The sequence below is a fragment of the Fukomys damarensis genome, unplaced genomic scaffold (assembly GCF_012274545.1).
Source record: "Fukomys damarensis isolate Sample0158 unplaced genomic scaffold, DMR_v1.0_HiC HiC_scaffold_38, whole genome shotgun sequence".
In the NCBI taxonomy this organism is placed as follows: domain Eukaryota; kingdom Metazoa; phylum Chordata; class Mammalia; order Rodentia; family Bathyergidae; genus Fukomys; species Fukomys damarensis.
The window spans coordinates 50,299,154-50,312,683 of record NW_022900950.1 but is presented as its reverse complement, the minus strand read 5'-3'; the positions used below and the strand labels follow the sequence as shown (position 1 = coordinate 50,312,683).

At 38.1% G+C, this 13,530-nt stretch overlaps 1 protein-coding gene across 6 annotated transcripts in view; it reads right to left on the bottom strand.

The window, feature by feature from the left end:
* Lcp1 (lymphocyte cytosolic protein 1) overlaps positions 1 to 13,530 on the bottom strand; it is a 76,796-nt gene that overhangs the window by 46,558 nt on the left and 16,708 nt on the right. For 3 of the 6 annotated variants that reach the window (XM_033759885.1, XM_010637026.2, XM_033759887.1), the window contains exons 2-6: positions 9,751 to 9,849; positions 6,688 to 6,771; positions 5,275 to 5,386; positions 3,600 to 3,661; positions 1,880 to 1,990 (exon numbers count right to left, since the gene is read on the bottom strand). The gene's annotated coding sequence lies outside the window, so the exon portion shown is untranslated. The remainder of the gene's footprint in view (positions 1 to 1,879; positions 1,991 to 3,599; positions 3,662 to 5,274; positions 5,387 to 6,687; positions 6,772 to 9,750; positions 9,850 to 13,530) is intronic. The other 3 variants (XM_033759886.1, XM_033759888.1, XM_033759889.1) reach the window with 3 other exon arrangements.

The window sequence follows — 13,530 nt, the reverse complement described above, 5'->3', positions numbered from 1 at the left end:
TTTTTTTTTTTTTTTTTTTTTTTTGGTACCGGGGATTGAACTCAGGTCCTTGCGCTTGCAAGGCAGGCCACCGAACCACTGAGCTAAATCCCCGGCCCTATGCCATTTTAGATAAGGGATTTGAGCATCTGCAGATTTTGGTATCCACAGAGGTCCTTTTTCTGTCCTAATTTAAATTTATACATCTGAATGAGATTAATTTCTTCACCTTCCCTCTCCAAAAGGTTCAGAGGTAGAATTATAAATAAAATTAAAACACTGAAATCATTTCCTTTATTGCTGATTGCTTCAAGGCATAATTTACAAAGGATATAAAAATGTAAATGCTACAAAGCAAAGCATCCTTGTGATTGCCAATGAAATGTCCTCCTGAGCACCAGTCGGTTCCACCACACCAGCAACTCTTCAAAGGATCAGACCCAGAAGATTCTTCTCCCCAAGAGGATTGGGGGTGAATGGGAATAGAGAGGACTAGATGCATTATTTCCTACCAGGTGGGGGTGTTAGCAATCTAAATTTGACTTAAATGACTTTTCATTCTTTCCTAAAAGCAAGTAAATGTATTTCTTCACATTTTAATTTATTTCATTTTCATTATTGTTTTTTTTTACTTAAATAAAACAGCATATTTTTTAGTCTTGTTTAGGATTAACTTTTCTTCTGTCCTTCTCTTCCTTCCTAGACCCCACATTTTTTGCTAGTTTACAACTATTCAGGTAAGAGGTTCAGAACAATATTGATGGTCACATGCTACAACTTCCACAAATTCACATTACTGGGTAAATGCTAATCCCATTCAAATGTGTGTGTATGTCCAAATGAGTCTTTGAATAATTTCACCCAACAGACACCAATTATAATGCATTTCAAACTTGAATCAAGATGTATATTGATGAGTTGCCTTTCTTGACTACTGAGAGTTTCTCACACGGTTATCCTGAGGACTAATTTAGAAAACAAGCTGCTGATACTTGATTAAGAAACACTGGGTTTTGATAAAAATGTTGATTAAGGTATACACTTCCAGTCTGACTGGCTTTTATGTTTATCATCTGCCAGCGGTTCTTAGTATTTTTGATAGTGATAGTTAAATAAAAGGTGATACTATAAGATTCAAAGTCTCTCTGCTTCAGCAGTTTCTAGACCATCCCACATCAACTTTATAAAAATTTCTATTCTAGACATAAGGTTTTCTTCCAGAATTTAACTGAGTATTCATTTGTATAGCCATAAGACTTAGCAAATAATTCAGATAATCTTACAAAGACAGTATAATTGAGCAATCCAAATTGCTTTAATTTTAAAGAATAAATGGAGAAGAGGAGACTTCTAATTTTGTGTGGTTATTAAGCACACCCATTAAAAACCCTTGGCGTCAAATCAAATAATCAGTATCACATTTGATAATACAAGGCCTGAAATATTAAGACAGGCAGTAAAGTACTATAAAAAAAGTTTTTCAGAAAAACAGAACCACAGCAGCTAAAATTAAACCAATCCCATTACGCCAATGATCAATATGCACTTTCCTGAAAACATTTTAAATCAGATAAAATCCCAGTAAACAGCCTTCCTGAAATAAAGCAATAGACCTAAGTCAGAATAAAGTTTTTGTTAAAAAGGTTGCGGGGGCTCCCATAGTTTTGGGCAAGTGATAACTGATTAACTTGAGGAGAACCCAACCCAAGCAGCCCAGGGTCCATCTAGGGCGCTTACACAAGGTGGCTGCGCATTTCCTGGTCCTCAGAGGGAGCCAGGGTTTCGGGTGACAGGTACTCCCAGCTCCATGCCCCTGAAGATAAGATTCACAATCCACAAAAACAAGGCAAACACCATCACGAGCATTTAGAAAGGTCAAAAAGACATGCAGAAAATTTACCTTGTAGAAACCGTCCTTGGTTGAACTGGTGTACGACCAGAAACCTCCTCCTTTCTGATTTGCAGAACAGCTTTGTCAAGCCCAAGTGTGTGGTCACAAGGCAGGAAGTGACTAGAATGACAAATCATCAGCCAGGAAAGAAATAGATTTTGTCTTTAAAAGGACATTTTACTTAACTTTGTTTTCTCATGTCCCCTCCTTCCCCCAAAATCACCTGACAGAATAGGTCACACTGGAATTCAGACGCCTCTTACCACTTCCTCTTAAGCATTTTTCTACCTCCTCTCTTGCCTTTCTCTTGTAGCTGATTCTAAGTAGGCCCTGGGCTACTTAAACCTTTCTGATCTCAGATAGCAAGGGAAGGTCAGCCTGCTATCTTGACTTTTTTGTCTGACTCTCACTGCAAAAGCAAAGCCCAGGTGCTTACCTACTTACAGCACAGATAAGCAGTTATTCATTTTTAGCGAAAAAGCCAAGAAAAAAGGTAACCGTATACCTAAGACAAATCAAAAGGGACTTCCTTGGGAGAGCCCCGGTTCATCCTAAACCAAACTCAAGTTCTCTAACCATAATCCTCATGGTGCAAACAAAACAAAATGATCTCTTTAAGACAGGGGCCTGAAAAGGAAGGTTACTATATTATTTACTCATTCTTTTATTTATAGCATGACTATGTGCTAAGGATCTCTTTAACCCAATTAAAGATTTCAATTATTTAGATGTTTCCTATAAGCAACAACAGTAGATCACACCAGCAGCTGCTGTTAAGTAGATACCTTAATTCTTTCACACAGACCAGATTTTTTTGAATGCACATTTTATATGAGGGGAGCGCCATTCTATGTCCAAACACCAGATAGTATCTTGAGAACAAATTTAAATGGAATATCCTGAAGTTCTCACAATGCTACGAAGACTGTGTGGCTTCCTGAGTTATGTTCATTGAGTATTAAGCAGTTTATACACTGCTGGAAATGGTGTGATTCCAGTAGTAACTCTGCTATTTAGCAATGAGTCTATACTGTATGGCTGGGTTCCCAGCTCAGATGGGTTGAGGTGAGGACTCTATAAAAATCCACATTTGTTGGGGGTCATGGTGTTAAGAAATAGCAGTTAATTATTGAGGGGCTGCCTTTATACTTCCTTTGCTTCTTTAATTTATCCTCTAGAAAGCTCCTGCTTTAGACCTCAAATGTTAAACCAAACTGTTGTGGCTTATCTCCCTCAACAGCCATTGGGATGGTGACTTTTCAACAGAAGCAATACGGTCAATCTGGAGAAGAAGGTCATCAGAAAATGGGAAGGTATGGAAGAGATTCAGGCTATAAATAGTTCTATATAGGGAACAGAGAATAGTCAGTCCCCAGGGGAGACTGAGGAGATGACTAGGTTTCTCCACTGAATGATTACTCCCAATTAATATGTTGCAGAGAGGGTTTAGAAAGGACCTAAATTCTTTTCAGGATATCAGAAATATCTGTGCAACATTCTATGGGACCAGTTACAATACAAAGCAGCAAGATGTTGGTTTGCAGTCTGGTGAAAACAGCCCTCAGTCAGGTCCCTAAAGAGGACCCCATAGATGGCTCCCTGATGGTCTAAAGGGTGAAATGCGTGTAACTGGACCTTTTTCATCTGGCCACACATCCTTGCAGTTTCAGGGTGGAATGAAGGTCCAAGCCATGCTTCATAAAGGGAAACAGATAAGCATTTCATTTACCTGTCAGAAGGAAAACAGCAGCATTCTGTATCTACTGGTACCTGGTCATGTGAGACTCAAATCTATAAAAAAAAATTTAAGACATTTTTGTGCATGGGTTCCACAAGTGTGTGACTGCCTATCAGAACTGGTGATGGAGAGAGAAGTGAGACACAGTCACTGATCTCAGGGAGCACAATGTCCAACAAGGAGACAAATATGTGAGTAAACAAATGCCACGTATAATATACAGTTGGGAAAAGTAGAAATGTGAGCACAATTAATGTGTGAAGACAGTGAAACATGCATAGTCATGACTAGCCACTGGTTTAAATATAAGAAAAGGATTCAGGATTGCAGAGGATGTCTAGATTGTAGAAGCGGAAAGACACTGAGTTGCATGCACCTTACCACCTCCCAGTTGACAGGGTCTTTTTCTACCTTAGCACTAGCTCAGCTCTGACTCAATATCCCACACACCACCCCATGAACCACATCCGGACTTCACCATTTCAAGCCCCGCCTTGCTCTCTCAATCTTACTCTTTATCTGCCTCTCAGTTGGTATAAAGCCCAGGTGCACACAATTGTTTAAATCTTAGACTCTGATCCCTTCAGAGAGAAATATTTCACCATTGTCCATGTTTAAAATTGTTTGTGCATGATAACAGAAAGATTAATTTTATGATTGCATTTAGGTTCTGTACAGACCCAGCACTCCTGTATAGCCTGCACCCAGAGTAGACCTCACTGCACCCCACCCCTGAGGTGCCTCTGCTGCCACCTCTCCCATTTCTTTACTGACCCCTGCTCTGCCTTCCCCAAAGCCTCATGTGTTCCTACATCTTTACTCCCAAGCTTACTATGAGGGCTCTTGCCTCATTCCCTAAAACCATATCACCTGCAACTTCCTGCCTTTGAATGCTGCAGAGGCAATCACAGAAACACAGGCTTGGACTGTTGTACACTTGAACTGCTTGACTTCAAATTACTTCTCAGAAATACTCTTATTCAATTTCAGTAATTCCTGGGAGTAGGTATTCCCAACCTGGTTCAAAAACTCCTAAAATTATATGCAAAGTGTATACATGTACTTTTTTTCTTGGAAAAAGACCCATCCTATTATTAAATCTCATTATTAAAGAAATTGGACCTGAAATTCTGAGAATCTGTTCTAAAAACTTTCCTCTTGGCTCAACCTCCCAATCCATCCTCCTATAAACTTTCCCGGCACAAGATTCCTCTGCTACCCCTTAACCGTTGCAATAGTCCAAGTCCTCTGGTGTGAGCATCCTTTTCCATCCTCCTCTATGCTCCACCTCCCCTCCTCTCTTAAAAGAAGGGAGGCTGCTCTGTCCCAACTTTAGTAGCTCCTCCTTGTAGTCTTACTTTTATCTTATATTTCCTAAGGGACCATCAACGATCTCATTTTTCTAGCACCCTTAAATCTCTTACACTCTCCCCACTTTTTCTGCTCACACGGAATTTGTACAAAGGGAAAACTTTTACTTCATGGTACTGCCTCCAACATTTGAGAGGCAGAGAATGAAGACAACTGAGATATGCACAGTCCCAGGCTTTGTAGCATGTCCACTATAATTGAGACCGTGGGTATGTAAAAAGACAAGGAAAATGTGGCCTGCTCAAAACCATGACAGATGAAGAGCACAGTGCATGTGGGAACACACAGTACTAACCCAGGCATGGGGCCAGAGGCAGGCCAAGGGAGCAGTGAGGCCTGCTGGGTAAGGGTGTTGGGCTAGCCACCTTGGGCAGATTGTTCAATATCACTGGCCTCAGGGTTCTCATCTAGAATGGGATAACAATAGGGTGTTTTATATAGTTGTTGTGAAAGTTAAGCAGATTGATGTATATAGACAGTTTAGTGCTTGCCAGATATCTTTTAATGTTTATACCAGGCTCTAGCACATTGAGGTGATACTCTTTAAGTGAAATAAATAGGACACACATGTATAAATACTGAATAGTTTCTCTAGTGTGAGAAACTGAAAGTGTAAAGAAGAACTAAAAGGTGTAATAGATAATGTGAAATAGGAAGAAAAGGGGCAAAGGGGAAGGGGAAGTGGGAGGGGCAAGGGAAAAGAGAGAAGGATAACATGAGAAAATCAAAAAAATGGAAACAAAGTCTTTGTGGATAGGGAGGGGTGGGGGGTTGAAGAGAGGGCAGGGGAATGGGGAAAAAAATAAGAACCAAGATAGATTATGTAAAGGTGCAAATTTCCAATGATGAATGTCATTATATACCTTAAACGTACCAATAAAATTTTAAAAATATTTATACCAGCCTCTGGACTAGACCCTTCATATACATTATTTTGTTCATTCCTCACAATAGCCATATGAATTAGCATATATATTTTTATTTTTATTTTTTGGTACCAGGGATGGAACCCTAGTCCTGTGCTTGCAAGGTAGGTGGCGAAACCACTGAGCTAAATCCCTGGCCCTAGCCATATGAATTAGATATTTTCATTTTTTATCAATTTTTAAATAACAGCTTTATTAAAATGTAATTCACATCATAAAAGTAATACAACCCAGTGATGTCTAGCAACATTAACAGAGTTGGGCAACCATTCTACTATATAATTTCAGAACACTTTCATTATCCCCAAAACAAACCCAACCCATTAGCAATTACTCCCTCTTTACCCTCATCTCCCAAATCCCTAGTTTGTTTTCCACTAGTTTATTTTCCATATTGCTAGATTTGCCTATTCTGGGCATTTTATCTAGATGAAATCAAACAGCCCACTGTCCTTTGTGCTAGTCTCTTTCACGCTGTGTTGTCAGGGCCCATCCATGTTGTAGGGGGTGTCAATATTCGTTCCTTTTTGTAAAGCAATGATATTCTCCACTGTGTGAGAATATACCTCATTTTACTATTGTCTATCAGTTTAATGCTCATTTGGATGGCTTCTACTTTTCAGATAGTATGAATAACACTGCTATAAACATTTGTATACCCATTTTTCAGTAGATATTAGGTATTGATTTTTTTCAGTCAAAATAATACATGTACGAAGTTTTAGAAGTCAAATGCCACCCCAAGACTCATTATAAAACAATAATCTCCTGGCTATACATACCTTCTTCACCTGATTCCTCAGAGACAACTTTCTGCTACTCAGCTTGATCTTTCAAGATGTTATTCTTATAGTATGTTTTGACTGCTAAGATATATATACATATTTAAATGTTATTCATATATATTATATGCACACTATAAATTTTATTTCTCCTCTGCATTTGGGAGATAAATATTTGACACTTATCTATCAACATGTACACCAAAACCTCCCAACATCTCCTAAATATTTATAATTAAACCCATATTCTATTTTAAATTAAAGCCATATTCTATTTTTACAATGATTATGAAAGACTCAAAATCAAGGTACATATTGCATTATGCTTTTGTATCTTTTTTCATTTCATAGGTTCCTATGTGCTAATTCTAGTGCTAATAGTGTACTAAACTCTCAAACAGAACTAAATGCAATAAAAACATCAAGGAATCGGTCCATTCCCATTTTCCCCCTTAGAGAGGACCTTCCTGGAGTCTTTTGTCCTCCTGTCTAGCTGTCATTCATCCAGAACGCCCCTTCACCATCATCCTGGGAAGCCCCTGGGAACCAAGCCCTGGCTTGTTTCTGGACCACACACCTTCCACTTTCTTGGTCTACTTCCTTATTTTAAAGAGCACATCCTCTACTAGATTCCTGTGAATGGATGGGACATAAGTTTCTCAAAAATTTTATACTTGAGAACATATATAGTCTTCCCCCATTCTTGGAAGTCCACACTGGATTTCACTTTTTCTCAGAATTCTGAAGAAATGGGTCCAATGTGTTGGACGTTGTCCAGCATTGCTGTTGAGAATTCTGATGCCATTTGAACACCTCTTTATGGCTGGTATTCATATGGTATGTCTTCATGTGAGTCTATTTTAATCCACTGTGCTAGGCACTCCGTGGTCTCTACTGTAGAAATTCTAGTCTTTCATTCTGGGAAGTTTTCTTCCATCTCTCTTCCCCTCTCTTCTCTTCCCTCTCCCCTTCCCCTACCTTTTCCTCCTTCTCCACCTTTCTGTCTCTGTCTCTCTCATTTCTACGATTTTTATGTTCTTTTTTCCTAGCATTATGTTCATTTGTATATTGTAACTCTTGGGTTGATATTCTAATTTTAGCCCCCCCCCGCCATTTTCTACTTCTTGGCTTTCCTGTCCTACGGCCAGAGAGAAACTTTCAACATTTTTTGTAAAAATCCTACTGAATATTTTATTTCTGCCATTATTGTTTCAATTTCTGTCTTACTCCATTTTGTCCTGCTATAACAGAATGCCACAGACTGCAATTTAGAACAGAAATGTATTGGCTCACAGTATGGAAAACTAGGAAGTTCAGTGTCAGGGTGCCATTTGGCATGGGTCCTTTTGCTGTGTTACCACATAGTGGAAGATAAAAAGGCAAAAAGCAAGAGGGAGCTGAACTTTCTCTTTATAGCAGCATCATTTCACCCATGAGGGCAGGGCCTTCATGGTCTAATTACCTCTTAACAGTTTTACTTCTAGTGTGGAGGAGGCCAAATGTTTAAACCATTGCAAAAGTCAAAATCTTTTTCTCTGAATGTTCCTTTCCCATTTATAGCAAGATATGGGTCAGGATGGGATGTGGAATGTGTTTGCTTTTTATATAAACTATTTATCAATCCTATTTTTCAGCTCCATCTTGCACCCCAGCCATTGAAGGAATTTGGTACCTCAGAATCCGTTTTGCTAAGTGCCTGTCCTGCTGATGGCAAGATATGTAATATAAATTGTCTCTTGCCAGCTTCTCACACCACAGGTTTAGGGTTAATTTTTGTCATGTGCTAAAGTACTTCCCACAGTACATGTATTTCATGGCCTCCGATATTCTCCCAGAATCTCTTGTATACCACTGCTTCATTCAACATTGGTACACACTGGACTTAGAATTCCACAAGGCCAGGGGCTGAGTCTGTGGTGTTGTGTTAGTTTCTGGACATTGTACCAGGCATTTTCAAAGTGTGAGTTGAGTAAACTAATGGAGAGGACTAAGCTGAGCCTTGAAGACAGAAAGGAAAGATGGATGACTGAAGCGCTTTCCTTGTCGTTGGGAGGAAATACTCAATACCCACAACTCTTAAAAGAGGAGAGGTTTATTTTGGCTCACAGTTTGTAGAGATTTCAGTCCATACTCAGGTGGTTAATAATATATACTTGAAAATTACTAAGAGCATAGGTTTAAAATGTCACTATAAAAATAATAAGTCTGTGAGGTAAGATATTTGAATTAGTTTGATCACACATTATATATATATATATATATATATTGCCACATTGTATACCATACATATATAGAATTGTTATTTGTTAATTTTAAAAAAGACACTGATGATGATATGTAGCTGGGTCTTGAGAAATATATACAAGCTGGTCAGGCAAATGAGAGGAAAAAGTATGAATAGCACTTCAGACAAAAAGACCAACAGACATAAACTGGGCAGGGATGTTACCTTTCCCAGCTGAAATGTCACCTTTGGGAGTGTAAGAGCCGCATCTCCTATAGTACCTAACATGGTGTCTTGCGCATACACAAATTCACTACATATATGATTTGCTGAGAGGGCAAATTGACTCTCTAAACAACATGGCACTTAAAAGTCAAATCAAAGAGTAAAAGTAATTATTTCATTATTTTACTTGAAGTATCAATGTAAAATTCACCCTGTAAGCATGGTGGATTTTCCAGAGGATTTATACATGCAGCTACCCTATGAAGATTGACTTTACATCTATTTAATGCTAATTTTACCACTCCTTTCTGATAATAGTGCAACAAAAGCTAATTGTAGTTATTAATGTCAGACATAAAAGAAAAAGGCTGTGTATAGCTGCAGATTTAATTTGCATAAATGTTAAGCACATAAAAATGTTCTCTGTACAGTATTTCTAGGTATTAAGAAGAAAAATTCAGCAGACAATGCAGGCAGTGAACACTTCAACTGTAGAAAATTTACATTCCTGTGGTTGATTACAACTTCTTAGACACTCACTGACATTTTCCAATCCATTTGCACTCAGAAGTCATTGAAGCAGACGCAGGCTGAAATGAATGTTCACCACTTACCTTCAGCTTCCCATGCAGGAAATGTAAGCTGTCCACTTTTGTAAATAGATCTGCTGCTGAGACAGTGTCTGAGACTCTATCAACTACCAACAATTCCAACTGAAGAACAAGGATTTAAAATAAGAATACAGAAAAATATAGTGAGAAGTATTTCAATGGATAGTTAAGATATAAAGCTATTGGGCTTTTAAACAATGTTAAGCCTTAAAAATAAATAAAAAAATTTTTAAATGTAAGAAAAACTTTTGAGGAACACGGTACACAGGAAAAGCAAAAGCCCTGGAATTTAAAAATCTTAAACAATTTTTTATTCTAGGGTACACTATCTGGCTAAGGTACTTTGTTTTCCTTAGTGAAACTTATTAGTATTTTGGAGAAAGCACTGACATCACATGGTTACCATGAAGAATAAATGGGATGATATTTGTTAATATACCAAACACAGAGGTCTTTGTTGGTCCCATATTTTAACTGAATCTGAATTTTTATAAACTGTGAATTACATAAAAACAAATATTTTGAGCCAGGGATTTAGCTCAGTGGTTCTGCTGCGTGCCTTGCGTTCGATCCTGGTGCCAATAAATAAATAAATAAATAAATAAATAAATAAATAAATAAAAAAAATAAAATAAAATAAAATAAAATAAAAACAAACATTTCGTTATGTCCTCAAATGCATTCATTCAATCTTTTTGTATTGAGACTCAAGTAAGATTTATTTATACAGAATCTTCTAGATGCTCCCTGATGGGTGCCTCAACATATTGTATTTATACTTTCAGCAAACATAGGATATGCCTGGAAATTTCTCTCTTTTAAGGTAAAGAAACTGAGTCCCAAATGAAAAGTTTTTCTCTTTCCTATTTATCTGCATCTGCACTATGAAAATATTTCTGGTTAAGTTCTCCATTCTTTAAATAGAGATATGAATCAGCTGATGGTTCTCTAATACTAGGTCAAAGGATAGTCAACATAGCTTCAGTGAATTCAAATAGCTTCCTTACTTCAACCACTCAGTAAGCATTAAGAAAGCACTTACTACATGTAATGGGGAGGTTGAGGCAACCCTGAAGATTGCTCAGGATAGCTGGCCTGTGGCCAATGCATGACAGGTAAATAGAGCAAGAGTTAGGCTGGGGCAAAAGATAAGAGATCTGAACCTCATTAATATAGAGATCACTAAAACTATGGGACAGAGCTAACTCTCTGGTAGCAAGTTCTTAAAAACAAGTTAAGTAGACGTTTAGGGAATAACACTTAAATTAAGAGGAAAAAGAAGGGCCAATTTAAGCAATTGTTTTGGGCATGCAATGATATGGAATGTATCTTAAAAATAAAGGACTCCTATGTTTTATTCCTGCTTTTCTGTGCCCAGTAAAGGACAAGTATCAATGACAAAGGAGACATACACACTTTAGGTTCTGTCCACCTTGAGGAGAATCATATTCAGGGGAAGAATCTCTTGAACCACACAAAAATATTTAAAACTTATACCCAATTCACCAATGTAGAAGATAGGCTTCTATCAAGAAAACCCTGGAAGTACCCTGCAAATCTGAAAAGTTGCTCTGCCTGCAATGACTGCATCATCTAAGTCATTTTCTCCTTTCCTTATTCATCCTACTTTCTGCAAGCTACTCAACTGGAGATTTCAGTGGTGAGAAGATGGAGATACCCTCTGCTTTTTGGAGTTCACAGTCTGCCCAGACTAGTCTGCAGCTCACTGCTTTGCTTCTAGCCCAGAGTATCTGAGATTAAACCTCAGTGACAATTAAATGCTTGTCATTCCTGCTGTCCTCTGGCCGTGTACTTTTAGATGAAGTTTGGGTGTTTATTCACCTGCAGGGGTATGCTTCTTTTAAATTAATAATTCAGTGGCAATAAAATGTGATGAAAATATGAATGAGTGGTTGTACATTTTAATTCACATGACTGAGTGGTTCCTATGATCACTCTGGAAGGTTCTGTTACTGCTCTACACAGCAGGGTTGCAGCTTCATGAAGGCCTCCTGGTCCTTGTGAAACCCAGTCAAAGGAATGAGATCTTGGGAGGGAAAAACGTTATTTTTTACCTCATCTCAATTCTCATCACTCTCTCCTATCTAAATCAAGAGAAATTAACAAATTACATTTTTTATTTTAAAAAGCACGAAAATGAATGAGACAAGACTCCCCCAAAGTGCTTTTGGTAGTAGAATTCCTGAACTTATTGAATTTAAAATTTTCGTGCTACAAATGTTTGGAGATATATCAGAATGCTTCAGAAAGAGTGTGGTAACTCTGCCTGCCCCTGTAGATGCCATCAGCATTTCAATCTCCAGGCCATTTTCCTGCTTGTGGTGTAAGTCAACTTTAAATCCCCAGAGGTAACTGAACTAAGTGAAATGGGTTGAATATAAGTGGCGGAGACTGCCCCACTCTAGAAAATATGCCACGTCTAAAGGTAGAAGGAGAAAGAATGGTTGATCAGATGATCCGATTTTTCAAATACTGGCAGTGAAATTTTTAAAATTAAATGTCACTTTGGCTAACTTGTAATTAATTCATCCAGAGGTCACTAATAGCCACTGGCCTATGGACACTTTGTTTTTGTTTGGTACCAGGGATTGAACTGAGTACCTTATGCTTGCCAGGCAGGTGAGGTGCCATGGAGCTTCATCCCATAGAAAGTTTGCTATGTTTATACGGAAGGCATAAAGTAAAAACTCTGGATGTGCCCTGTGTATACACCAAGTGAGTAAGACTTTAGGACACTGAAAGACCCTAACAAAGAAGCATGCAGCTATAATGTAAATGAAAATAGAATGCACTTAAAAACCAAGAATGGTGATAAAATAATCAATATTCCTAGAGTTATGGGATGAATTGTTGATTGGTAACAATGATACAAAGAGGCCAGTAACAAAACATCCAAAAAGTTCAAATGAAATTGACCTATGCAATCATCCTTATTATCACCTAGAAACTAGTGGAAGATCTGGTGTGATAAATATTGGATATCGAATGTTAATTCCTAAGGCTAGAAATTTGTGTAATTAACATAAATTAATGTTGAATTTCCACTGAAACATATTACAAGACAGGGATGATTCCTTTAACTCAAAGCCGATTTCCCTAACATTTGTGATGAGGTTTCAGTGCAGATTCATATTCCCATCATTCACTCACTCAACAAATATTTATTGAATACTCAGTAGGTCTTAGGTACTACCAGAGGCACTGTGATATAAAGGGCAAATCAGACAGCAGTTTCTAGTCTTGTGAAATTTACATTCAGAGAGACAGACAACATATAGAATAACTAGGCATATATTAGTGATAAGCCTTAGGAAGAAAAAAAAAAGGCAGGGAAGGGCAATAGAAGCCTCTGCATGTGTTATGAGCATACAGTGTACGCGTACGTGTCAGGGAGAGAAAAGGTGATGTGGAACTGAAGTTACAAATAGGGCTTCTAGGAAAGACCTCTCTGAGAAAGTGACATTTGAGTGGAACCTGAGGGGAGTGAGGACTGACACTTAACACAAATTGCACAAAAAGGTGCAAAAGCCCTGGGGGAAAATATGCCAAGCATTTTTAAGGCCAATGTGATAAAGCAAAGAACATGGGGTAGAGAGGTAGCAGATGAGGTCAGAGAGGCCTCATCACATAGGGTGTTGGCTTTTATAGTGGGTGACAGTCATAGGAAGCCATGGCAGGGAGACAGTCTAAAAGGATTCACAAGCTCTGGTGCACATTTTTAAAGGATCCTATTGCCCACTGTGTCACGATTAAGCCAAACAA